The sequence below is a fragment of the Lepus europaeus genome, chromosome 12, assembly GCF_033115175.1.
Source record: "Lepus europaeus isolate LE1 chromosome 12, mLepTim1.pri, whole genome shotgun sequence".
Classification (NCBI taxonomy): Eukaryota; Metazoa; Chordata; class Mammalia; order Lagomorpha; family Leporidae; genus Lepus; species Lepus europaeus.
Window position 1 is genome coordinate 60,227,143 of NC_084838.1, and position 12,687 is coordinate 60,239,829.

The 12,687-nt window shown below is 42.4% G+C and overlaps 1 protein-coding gene across 11 annotated transcripts in view; it reads left to right on the top strand.

Moving 5' to 3' along the window:
• The window catches only part of FREM1 (FRAS1 related extracellular matrix 1), a 301,861-nt gene that overhangs the window by 121,185 nt on the left and 167,989 nt on the right, over window positions 1–12,687 (top strand). For 5 of the 11 annotated variants that reach the window (XM_062208232.1, XM_062208228.1, XM_062208229.1 and 2 more), the window contains one exon: window positions 9,455–9,536. The gene's annotated coding sequence lies outside the window, so the exon portion shown is untranslated. Of the gene's footprint in view, window positions 1–6,119; window positions 6,305–9,454; window positions 9,537–9,693; window positions 9,804–12,687 lie in introns of all 11 variants that reach the window. The other 6 variants (XM_062208226.1, XM_062208223.1, XM_062208222.1 and 3 more) reach the window with 3 other exon arrangements.

The window sequence follows — 12,687 nt, forward strand, 5'->3', positions numbered from 1 at the left end:
TATGGGCACAGTTTGAGTCCCAGCTGCTCTGTTTCTAATCTAGCTCCCTGCTAATGTATCTGGAAAAGCAGCAAAATATGGCCCAAGTCCTTGGGCCCTTGCACTTGTGTGGGAGACCCAGAAGAAGCTCCTAGCTCTTGGCTTTGGTCTGGCCCACCTCTGGCTGATATGGCCATTTGAGGAGTGAACCAGTGGATGGAAGATCTCTCTAACTCTGCCTTTCAAATAAATGAATACAATATTTAAAAAAGCAAAAAGCTCGATGTGCAAATAAATGGAAGAAAATGTGATCAGCTCATGGGGAGGAAGGGTATAGAATCTGTAGCTAGGAGTGGAGACAGCATTCAAACCTCAGCGCTCCGATATGGATGCCAGTGTCCTGAGTGGCATCTTAACTGCTGGACCAAACACCTAACCCTGTGATGATTTTTTTTATACAAGCTAGGCACTGACCATAGCATAAGTTAGGTGAGACCAGAGGCATGGTTTATTTTTTCTTCCCCCTATGTTGTAGTTTCTTCAGTGAGGAAGATGATGCCTTGTGAATTATAGGAGTTTGATAGATATTTATTGGTGGATTGAATGAAGTGTGGTTGGGAGTCTTATTTGCAGAGGGAGAAGACATGAGTTCTATGCTCTGAACCACCATGAAATAGCTGTGCTTTCTTAGGCAATTCACTTACTCTCTCAGCCTTGGTTTACCCATCTGTAAAAGGGGATATTATTTGAACATTTTTTTTTCCCCTGACAGTGTTATCTGGGGTTCTGACATTTCTAAAAGGTGCTCCTGAGTTCAGAATGCAGGAATCCAAGGTTGGGGTCTCTTGATCATCCACCCCTACTTTCCAAATAAATAGGTCCACTTAGCTCTATCTTGTAGATTGGGATGCTATGAAAAAAATTATTTATAAAATGATTGCAAGGCTTAAAAAAGGTTTAGAATACCCATAATTTAACCTGGGTTAAATATGTAAGGCTCCTTTTTGCTTCAACCACCAAGTTTATTTGCCTCATTTCATTCAGGCTTTTGCTTAAATGTGCAGGCTGCAGAGAGATCCCTTGGGCCACCACACCACGTTTCTTGAAGTAATTACCATATATTGCCTGGTATTCCTTCCCATTTCGTGTGGCAAGTGTTACTGTATAAACCCTGTCTTACCAATAGCGTCATAAATTCTTTGGGAATGAGGATCCTATAATGCTAATCTGAACTGATATCAGCTACAGAGCCAGAAGTGTAATGAATATTAGTGTTCGACTCATTCATTCATGGATCTCTAGAGAGTGCCTATAATCGGTATTATTCATTAGCTACTTGACATTTGCAAGTCTCCAAAGATACTGTTTAATTTCTCCACCTTTCCAATGGAGGAAAGAGTATTATCTTCAAGGGTTTGTTTGGAAGATTAATGGAGATCAGCTATTAAATGAGAATAGCAAAGCTATGGTGATGCAGATGGCTGGCAGAGGGCAAGGTTCACGCACTGCCTGGCTGCTCAGGGCCATGTCCCTCCCCTAATTAAAACCCTTCAGGAGCTCCCTTTTGCCTCAAAGATGGAACTAGACATTTCTTGCAGTGCCTGACTACTCTGCCCAGCTGCCTTCTCATCCCTCCTCTGCTCCCATTTGGAAAATCTTTCCCTACTCCACGTGATGTATCCACGTCCTCACTGCTCCTCCAGTTGCTCTGGGATTTTCCTGCTACAACTAATTTGGTTGATGACTCTCTTCTTTTTATACTGCAAGTCGTAGAAAGCTAGGGCTGGCTTGCTGATGTTTTTCTTCCCCATTAAAAAGTTTCTATGTAGCAAGATAAAAGAAGGTTAATGTGCAAAGTAAAGTAGAGACAGAGTTTGGTGAATGAAGGGCAGAGAACGGTGTGAACCTCTAAGTATCAGAGTTGCTATCAGGATTAAGTGAGTTAATAAATCTGTGTAAATAGAAATGTACATGAGAGTGCCCATGCTCAGTAACTGTGAATGATCCTTAACTCTATGTCAGTATATCCTATTTCTATATATTCTTACTTCTCCAACTAGGTGGTAAAGTCTTTGAGAGTAGGCACAGGTCTTGCTCATCTCTGGCCCTCCAGTGATTAGCACAGCACCTTAGCATAAGTTCCAATAACCCTTGCTGAAGGGGCCAGAATACTCGGTTCCTGTGAGATGCAGGCAGGATGTGGCTTCAGCCTCACCTTGCTAGTAGATTATTAGTAGCTTGTTAGTAGATTTCTGCCATTTACTTCTAAGACGTGAAAAGCACATTTTGCCCATTTTTTTTTCTATTCATTGCACGGTGTTTTTTTTTTTTTAAGATTATTTATTTATTTGAAAGACTTATGGAGAGAGGTAGAAAGAGAAGTTTTCCATCCACTGGTTCACTCCCCAGATAACCACAATGGCCAGAGCTGCGCCTATCTGGAGCCAGGAGCTTCTTCCAGGTTTCTCACGTGGGGGCAGAGGCCCAAACACCTGAGTCATCTTTCACTGCTTTCCCAGGCCATAGCAGAGAGCTGCATCAGAACTGGAGCAGCCAAGATTCGAACTAAGGCCCATATGGGATGCCGGCGCTGTAGGAGGGAGCTTTATCCACTACACCTCAGCACCAGCCCCTGCTGTTTACGTGTTTTGACTTAAGCTGCCATAATGTTTTTATGTAGCCACTGTTTATATTTTTCTTTTTCATCATGTAAAACACACTGTCTTCTGAGAGAGTGAGATTTAGGCTATTTTTCTAGAATTACAGTTTAGAAAGAAAAAAAGATGGGTAGGCAGACTCAACTCCTTCTGTTTGCAAAGGTAAAATTGTCCTGATGTTAAGCTTTCAGAGGATCCAATCACTCCCAAGCCCCACAAAGATAGTTAAAATGGAAAGCATCTTCAAATTAAATTCTTTATGTTGCCTTTGGTGCATTTTCCCCTTTTCTGCAAAAAAAAATGGAGATAAAAAGGAATCCTGATAGTATTTTTTATGTTTTAAATGTGTGTACAAAATCTTAATGTCTGTTTAATGCTTCTATTAAATGTGTTGAAGTTAATTATTAATGAAAAAATACAATGTGTGTCTGTATCTGGGATGAACGAGTCAGTTTATTCTTATTACCTGCCTGAATTTAGTGGGCAAATGTAGAAATGATAATACGGTGAGTAGAATTTTTGGCTTGAAGTTTGCATGTCTGCAAGTGACAGCTTTGAATATGGAGGATGGGGAATGTTTACTCAATAGATTCACTGACGCAGGTGATGTGAGTATCAGCCAGCCCTCATAAAATCACAAGACGCAGTCTTTCATCCTCTCTAGTCTCTAGCAGGACCCTTAGAGCATAATACAAAGTGCTGGGAGTTGGGGTCCTTGTTAATTAATAACTACTGCTTGCATGGTGTGTGCTTGTGTCTTTGGAAAAATGTGTCCCTTCAGTGTCTCCATCAGGAGCAACCTCTCCTGCAACTTTCATGCAGATCATTTCTTGAAAGCCTCTAGGCAGAAATAAAGAAATAGCCTGCAGCCTGGGAGCCCTTGTCCTGATTTTCTCTTCCCAATTTGTTTTTTCTTTTTCTGCAAGAATATTCTGGTAACTCCGACCCATGTCTGATTATATGGTTGTAGTGAAACTCTAATGACTTTTCATTGCCTCCTTAATTAAAGTCGTTAATTTGTGTATTCATTAAGGCATAAGGGCCACTCCACAAACCTGGGAGATCAATGTTACAATTATTGATCCTATTTTACAGATAGCATGGCTGAGGCTGGGGGAGCTTAAATGACTAAGCTGTTACCACATGGTGGATAAGTTCCTGGGACTTGATCTCAAGTTTTTTGACTTAAGAGTTTCTGCTTTCTGGGGCAGGCATTTGGTGTCTGTCAGAGTGTCTGGTTCAAATCTTGGCTCAGGTTCCAATTCTATCTTCCTGCCAACACACATATTGGGAGGCAGCAAGTAATGGCTGAAGTAGCTGAATCTATGTAACCCATGTGGGAAATTTGGATGCAGTTCCAGGCTCCTGGCTTTGGCGTGGCATAACCCTGGCTGTTATTTGGGGAGTGAACCAGTGGATGGAAGAACTAAGAAATATACATATACACTCTCTCCTCTCTCTCCATATATGTACACATACTTATATAAATGGAATGATTTTGTATGAAGAAAATCCCAAAAGACTTTATCAAAACCTTGTTAGCACTTATAAATCAACACAGTAATATGCAGGGCATAAAACATATAATAATTCTATTTCTGTATACTAACAATGAGCTATCCAAAAATGAAATTAAGACCATTTCAATTACAATAACATAAACAAAAGCACTAAAAAGAATAAAACACTTATAAATAAACTTAACCAAGTAAATGAAAAGCTTGTGTGCTAAAAACCACAACTCACTTATGATAGAAATTAAAGAAAACATCAGTAAATAGAAGAACATCCATGTTCATGGGTGGAGAACTTAACATTGTCAAAATGTCCATGTTACATAAAGTGACCTGCAGAGTCAATGCAATCATGTTAAATTCTACCCCTATATTTTGCAATTTGCTTTCTTTAGACAAACAGCCCTTGGGCTTGGATGGTGGTCATTGCAATGTTTTAAAATTACAATGGTAAAAAATATCATGTTTAAGACTCTTAGAACACATCTGAGAATTTAAATAAAAATCTGCATATTGAAATATCTACTTAACCATTTTTTGAGTGTTTAGTTTTACTAGGAATTGCTCACTTCCTTGTGAAGTGTTAGTCACTACTTAAAACTGCCAGTAGCTGATAAGCATTCTTCCCCCTCTTATCCTCAATCAGATATGATATTGTAGGACTTTAAACTTTTTTTTTTTAAATTTTTTTTTTTTTTTTTTTTTTACAGGTAGAGTGGATAGTGAGAGAGACAGAGAGAAAGGTCTTCCTTTTTGCCGTTGGTTCACTCTCCAATGGCCGCTGCGGCTGGCTCATCTCGCTGATCCGAAGCCAGGAGCCAGGTGCTTCTCCTGGTCTCCCATGCGGGTGCAGGGCCCAAGCACTTGGGCCATCCTCCACTGCCTTCCCGGGCCATAGCAGAGAGCTGGCCTGGAAGAGGGGCAACCGAGATAGAATCCGGTGCCCCGACCGGGACTAGAACCCTGTGTGCCGGCGCTGCAAGGTGGAAGATTAGCCTGTTAAGCCACGGCGCCGGCCAGGACTTTAAACTTTTTAATCCATCTAATGGATCTCCATGTTAGTCTCCATCTGCTTTGCCCTCCTTACTAGTGAGGCTGTGGGTGCTTTCATGTATATTTCACGTGTATATAAAAAGGAGAATATTTGGATGTTCTTAATGACTTGTGTAGGTTTCTAGAGGTCCTTTAAATTCTTTTTTTTTTTTTTTTAAACAGGCAGGGTTAGACAGAGAGAGAGACAGAGAGAAATGTCTTCCTTCCATTGGTTCACCCCCTAAATGGCTGCTGCGGCAGATGCTATGCTGATCCGAAGCCAGGAGCCAGGTGCTTCTTCCTGGTCTCCCATGCGGGTGCAGGGCCCAAGCACTTGGGCCATCCTCCACTGCCTTCCCGATCCACAGCAGAGAGCTGGACTGGAAGAGGAGTAGCCAGGACAGAATCTGGCGCCCTGACCGGGACTAGAACCCGGGGTGCCAGCGCCGCAGGTGGAGGATTAGCCTAGTGAACCAAGGCACCGGCGAGGTCCTTTAAGTTCTAAACAATGTTTTTGTAACCTGTTTTGATTGGGAGTATCTTCTCCAATTTATGTTTTTTTCTCAAAAATATATCTTTTGATCTATGGAAAATCTTAATTATAAACTATATCAGATTTTTCTTTTATGGTTTTTACTTATTTATCGCAGAATCCATCCCTACTATAATGTCAAGGAGAAACGCAACTGTTTTTTAATATCAAGTTAAAAAGTTTTGTTTTCAGGTTAAAGTTTAACTGCAGTTTAGTTTGATGTATGGAGTAAGGTAAAGATCTCACGTTATATTTTTCCTAGGATTATTAGTTGTCCTTCCATCATATATCAAATTGGCTATGATCTTTTCATTGACTCTGTTCTGACTTTAGTTCTGCTACATGTGAATGAGCTGCTCCTAACTTCTTCTTCTTCTTCTTCTTTTTTTTTTTCTTTTTTACCAGGAGCCAGGTGCTTCCCCCTGGTCTCCCATGCGGGTGCAGGGCCCAAGGACCTAGGCCATCCTCCACTGCACTCCTGGGCCACAGCAGAGAGCTGGACTGGAAGAGGAGCAACCGGGACAGAATCCGGCGCCCCAACCGGGACTAGAACCCGGGGGTGCTGGCCCCACAGGTGGAAGACTAGCCTAGTGAGCTGTGGCGCCAGCCCGCTCCTAACTTCTTTCCTCCCTCCCTCCCTCCCTTTCTTCTGATTTATTTATTTGAGAGAGATAAAGCCATAGAGAGAGAGGTCTTCCATCTGCCGGTTTACTCCACAAATGATCACAGTGGCCAGAGCCAGGAGCTTCTTCCAGGTCTCCCATGTAGGTACAGGTGCCCAAGGACTTGGCCATCTTCTACTCCTTTCCCAGGCCATAGTACAGAGCTGGATTGGAAGTGGAACAGCCAGGACTCGAACCAGCACCCATGTGTGATGTTGGCACTGCAGGCTTTTTTTTTTTTTTTTTTTTTAAGATTTATTTATTTATTCGAAAGGCAGAGTTACACAGAGAGAGGAGAGGCAGAGAGAGAGAGAGGTCTTCCATCTGATGGTTCAATCACCAGTTGGCTGCAACGGTTGGAGCTGTGCTGATCCGAAACCAGGAGCTTCCTTCGGGTCTCCCATGTGGGTGCAAGGGCCCAAAGAATTGGACCATCTTTTACTGATTTCCCAGGCCATAGCAGAGAGCTCGATTGGAAGTGGAGCAGCCGGGTCTTGAACCGGTGCCCATATGGGATGCTGGCCCTTCAGGCCAGGGTGTTAACCCACTGCGCCACAGCACAGGCCCCTGCTCCTAAGTTCCTCAGATTTTTTATATTACTGAGACTTTATAATGTACAATATTCAGTAAAAAAAACTCACCCTTAAATTGTTGTCTTTAATTTTTCTTAGCCATTCGTGGCCTTTACTCTTTCAGAAAAATGCTGTGATCAGCTTGTTGAGATATATCCTTATTGGTATTCCAACTGGCATTGCACTGGAATTTTAACTTGGGGAGAATTGACATTTTTGCAGTATAGAGTATTCTCAGCCAGGTAAACATATCTTTTCATGTATTTAAGTCTTCTTTTATGCCCTTTAATCATTTAATTTCTTCATAAAAATTTTAGCTGAATTTAATTGGTTTAGTTGAATTCCCAGGATCTTTAAAGCTTTATTATTATGGAGAATTGTCTTTTAATAAGCATTTATTAATAAATTATTACTGAACTATATGGATGACATTGATTTTTGTATATTGCTATTTCTTTAAGAAGTTTTTATTTATTTATTTATTTATTCGGAGCCAGAGTTATAGAATAAAAGAAAAAGATAAAGCTCTATCACATTTGGTTCAGTCCCCAAATGTCAGGGCTAGGGCAAGCTGAAGCCAGGTCTAGCTGGGTCTCCCACCTGGGAGGGACTAAGTACTTGAGCCCCAATCCATCAGCTCCCAGGATGCACACTGGTATGGAAATGGTTTGGAAGCAGAGATGGAGCTTGAATCAGACACTACAGATATGGGATGTGGGCATCCTGAGTGTCAGCTTAACCTGCTTTTCCTTGACACCTGCCCTATATATTGATCTTACATCCAAAGAGTTTGCTGAACAATTTTAGTAGTTCAAGCAGTGAAATCTTTCGGATAATTTATACAGAGACTCATATTTTGCAAAATAATAGCTTATTTTCTTACTTTCTAATCTTCATGCTTCACTGATTTTCTTGACATGTTTAGTAGGATCTCCCAACCAAAGCTGCAGTGTAGGGATTGTAGCAAGATGTCTCTGATAGGCTTAGAAACTTTTCCTTCCTTCTTAGTTGGCTAATAGTTTTTGTTTCTTGCTTTTTGTTTTTCAGTGAATGAGTGTTGAATTTTACTGAATGTTTCTCTTCTGCAATTAAGATAATCATGTGTCCTTTTTTCCTCCTGTAAAATATTAAACTGTTAAATGTTCTAATTTTGAATCATCCCTGCAATCCAGAAAAAAAAAAACCCTATTTATCATATTATCTTGAAAATTTTAGAGCTGGGTTTGATTTGCAAATTTGATTTGATTTGCAAATGTTATGGAGGATTTTTAAGCATTTGTTTATTTATTTGCAAGGCAGATCTTTTCTCGGCTGGTTCACTCCACAGATGGCTGCAACATCCAGGGTTGGGCCCAGGGGTTTCATCTGGGTCTCCCATGTGGGCAAGGGAGTGGAGCCTTTAGGTCACTCTACCCTTCCTCCCTCCTTCCCTCCCTCCCTTCATCACATAATTTTCTTCCTTTCTTTTCTGTTTCTCTGTTGCCTCCCCTGATGTGGTGAGTTTCCTAGGAAACACAAGACAGGTTAAATTGGATGTACAGGGCCCTATATTTTGGTGAAAGTTTAGAACAGCCATATATGATTCAATATAAACAGTTCTCCAAAAATAGGATAATACTCCAACATCTTATTTATGGCTAATTTAAAAGTTAGGCCAGATGGTGTGCCATGGACTTTTTCTGATGGGGAGGAAGTACAGGGAAGCATTTAATAAACAGTTGTTAAGGAGCAAGACTTTCTTTCACCCACCCACTGAATCCTGTCAAGTTCAGCTACGTGAACGTTCATGGGGAGGACAGTTCCTGGGCAGCGATGTATCTGAGTTGGTGGGATCATGACCTATATCTAAATGGAATCAGATTTTCAAACAGAACTAGACACATACAAACAAAATAACTTAGAGAACTAAGGTGGTGCTTAACACAGCACCCTAGAACCTAGTTGCACCCTGTCTTTTCCTTTAAACACCAGGACAAAAGTTAAAAGGACCCAGATCCCACTTCCCTGCCCCCTTGGGAACACAGGATGTCTCATCTGAATTTGAATACAAACCTTTCAGGATGGGAATTTGTTAGAAGAAAAGAAGTGCGAGAAAAAAAGTTTGCAGAGTCAGTATGTATGAGGGAGGACGTGAGTGTAGCACGTGTGAGCCTGCGTGCACATGTGTACAAGGTGTGTCCCTGTGTGTGCACGCCGATGAGAGCATTTGCTGGTGTGTTCCTCGTGAGTGTGTGTGTGTGTGTGTGTACATGCGCGCGCCTGTGCTGCAGGCGGCAGGGGCTGCTTCGGCTCAGCCAGTAGCAGGCAGAGCAGTGAGTACACAACTCATAATGAGAAAGGAAGCTGGGAAGAGACTAGGAGAGAAGCAATCGCCCTATTAACAAAAGCTCAGTTTTGTCCCTGCGGACCCAAGCCGCAGAGGGATGGGGCGAGCTGTGGCTGTCGGCCAGGGAGGTCGGGCTCCCTGCTAACAGCAGCTGGAGGCATCTTTACCGCTCTCTTCTAGGGGCAGACCTGAGGTTGGACGCCTGGGAAGTTTTCAGAATCGCAGCAGCAGCTTTGGAGAAGACCAGCAAAGAGCACCGTGTGTATGTGAACTTCTATTTTTGTTGTTGTTGTTGTTGACTGCATTCATGGATATAGTTTTTTAGTACAAAGAAAACTCAAACTCAGCTGACTTGAAAGACTGGAATTTCAGCTCTCTTCTTCCCCCTGGGTTATTTTTCCTCCCCCTTCCTCTCAAAGCCCTTTAAACCAGATTACCGGGTCAGTGACTCGCTGCCTGCCCACCCACTGCCCACCAGGTCCAGCGGTTTCTGGCTTGCTGGCTCAGAAAGGACAGCCGCCACTTACCAGTAAGTATCTGCTTTATGTGCTCGTTCTCTTCTTGATTGTGGATATTCTGTTAGCACCAAACTCCAGAGGTTGTCTGCCTGGCATCCTCATTGCCAAGCAACAATGCAAGACGTCTACAGAGCTGGTTTACCGAACTTTAATTCTCTTGTTTTACTCAGAAGGGGACAACTTGCAGTGTTTTAAAAACTGGATGCCAACAATGGGATTTTCTTGATTCCTGGCTGCCTATTTCCCACCCTTTTCTAAATCCTTCCCAACACCACTCACCAATGACATAACTTTCTTAATTTAATGATTTATTTCCTGATATTAGAATGTTTCTTCTCAGCTAGATAAAATGGCAAAGGGAAAAAAAAGATATGAGCAAAATCGGGTCGTATCTCCGTGATATAAAAATAGAGAAGTTTGGATGTGATGATTTCTGGATACCTTTGGTTTAGCTTAGCTATAATTGTAAGATGATTTTGAAAGCATAATTTGGAGATCAGAGAGTGCAGGGGAGGCAAAGGAATCCGAAGTTTTGGACTGAGTTTTTTTTTTTTTTTTTTTTTTTTTTGCTGTCTCAGCACATTACTGAGACTTAGTCCAGAGACTTTGGTGTTGTGGTAAATATTTTAGTTCTCATCTGGATCTCAGAAATCATTTCCAGGCATTTAATTTTTGTGTCTTAAAAAAAACAAAACTAGGGTTCCGTTTTGGTGTGTGGTGTGAATTGTAGGGAGAGTGTCCCGGGCTGCTTGGCGTGCATAGCCTGGGCACCTGGCTGGAGAGATTAATCTCTTCAGGGCAGTGTTGCAGGCCAGACCTAGCGATGCAGATGCTGTGAGAGTTTCTGCTCGGGAAAACTCAGCGCCATCCTGGGCTCTAAGCTCCAGTTGCTTCTTAGCCTCTTGCTTACCTTTGCTTAAAGCACCTCCAGGATAACCAGCAAAATGCTGGTAACCTTTGCTCTTTCTCACCATCAGGAATTCTCCACCCTTGATGTGTGCAGTGCCACCTGGGTGCTGGTGAAAAGGCAGGTAGCCAGTCTGCAGCTCCCAAGGATTTTAGACCTGGGTGGGGCAAGGAAGCTGCCCAGGTGATTGTGCTGCCTGTGAGACCACACATGGGCCACCGTTGCTCTGCATTGCTCTCGGCGATTACATTTTTGTCATGAAGTTGGTTAATAGTAGACCTCATTACTAAATCATGGAACTGATGTTGAACCTAACTTACGTGTGACCTGGTTTGGCATGCTCAACTGCCAACCCAGGGCTTTGAAACCAGTGTTCCCACCGATTTCGTTTTCTTTCCTTACTGCTTTTTTCCATCTCCACCTTTCCATTCCTAAGAGAGAGAAGGAGTTTGGCAAAGGTACCTGGATACCATGATACCTTGTTTTTACGTGTCTGCTGCACAGCCTGATTTGCACTGCATGGCTAAGCAGTGTTTGACTTGGAAACTTCAAAACCCAGGGGTCCTCCTGGGGGCGCCCCGTTCCAGGGGCTGGACTAGGCTGAACTGGGTGGAGGAGAGCGGGATTTCTTGGAAATGTTAAGAAGGAATCTTCTTCCTAGAAATTAGTTAAAACTGTACCCACCCCCAGGGACTGGAAGAAAAGGAAGTGATTCTTCCATCTTGTGAAAGTCCTCATTTGACAACACGTGGAACCCAGAGCTCAGTGTCCATCCCCTTCCCCACATTGGGTGGCATTTAGTATTTTCAGTCAGAAGAAAACAGGATGTGGTCGTGAGAGCCCATTCCTTTGTTCCCTCTTCCCTTCCTCTGGGGCTGGCTGCTGTCAGCCAGGCTCAGTGCTGGTGTCCAAGGATTCCGGAAGGATGAATGTGAACTCTGCACAGAGGCCTTGTCTTCACGGCAGTTCTTGTTTGGGTGTTGCTGACCAATCTTGAATGAGCACCTCATTTGCTCTAAGCTTCCTTAGAGCCTAGAATAAAAAGAGATGCATTAAATGAGTTTCAGTCTCTTCTGGGGTCTGCCAGTCTGACATTGGATATGGCTCAGTCTTGTAAATGCAGATAAGGGGATCTGGAAGCTTTTTAGCATTTGCTTTGAGGAAGAACTGAAGAGTGGGTTTTTCTTCACAGAATTTAAATTGCGCCTTTTTAAAAATTGTGATTTTAGCTGATGTATAATATTTGTATATATTAGTGGAGTACATGATTGTAATTTGATACATGTATATAATTCATAATGATTAAGTCAGGGTAATTAGCGTTCCCATCTCCACAAATATCATTTCTCTGCATTGGGAACCTTTATACTCTTCATCTCTAATTGTCATGAAATAATGATTGTAGACTGTAGTTCCTCTATTGTAATGTGTTACATTAGAACTACTTCCTCTGGTCTCTTTTGGTACCCATTTTCTTGCCTTCCACCTCACCTGCCGAGGCCTCTAGTGACCTCTTCTACTTTCCTCTTCCATGTGGTCCACTTTGTTTTAGCTTTCACAATTGAGTAAGAACACCTGGTATTTGTCCTTCTGTTCCTGGCTTATTTCACTTACCATAATGTCCTCTAAACATGTTGCCTTAAATGACAAGATTTCATCTTTTCAATTACAACTTACACATTTTCTTCCTCTTACAAAGAACCAAGACGAAGGGTATATTGAGTTAGATGTCCCCTTTCTGAGCACTTAGCCATTCTTCACACAATAGGATTGCATCACTCTCCAGACAGGCTGTTTCCCTGGGCCAGCTCCTGTAAGAGCCTGTTATCTCGTCTCAATCTGATGTCACTCCCCCTTTGGAGATCTGGGTGGTCTGAGCAGGACTTCACAGCTTGCAAGCTGACCCTTGCAGTCAAATAATTGGGCAGCTTCTGTGCCACTAGGTGAGAGGCTTAGAGACCTTTGGCCTAGAAAAACCAACACAACCT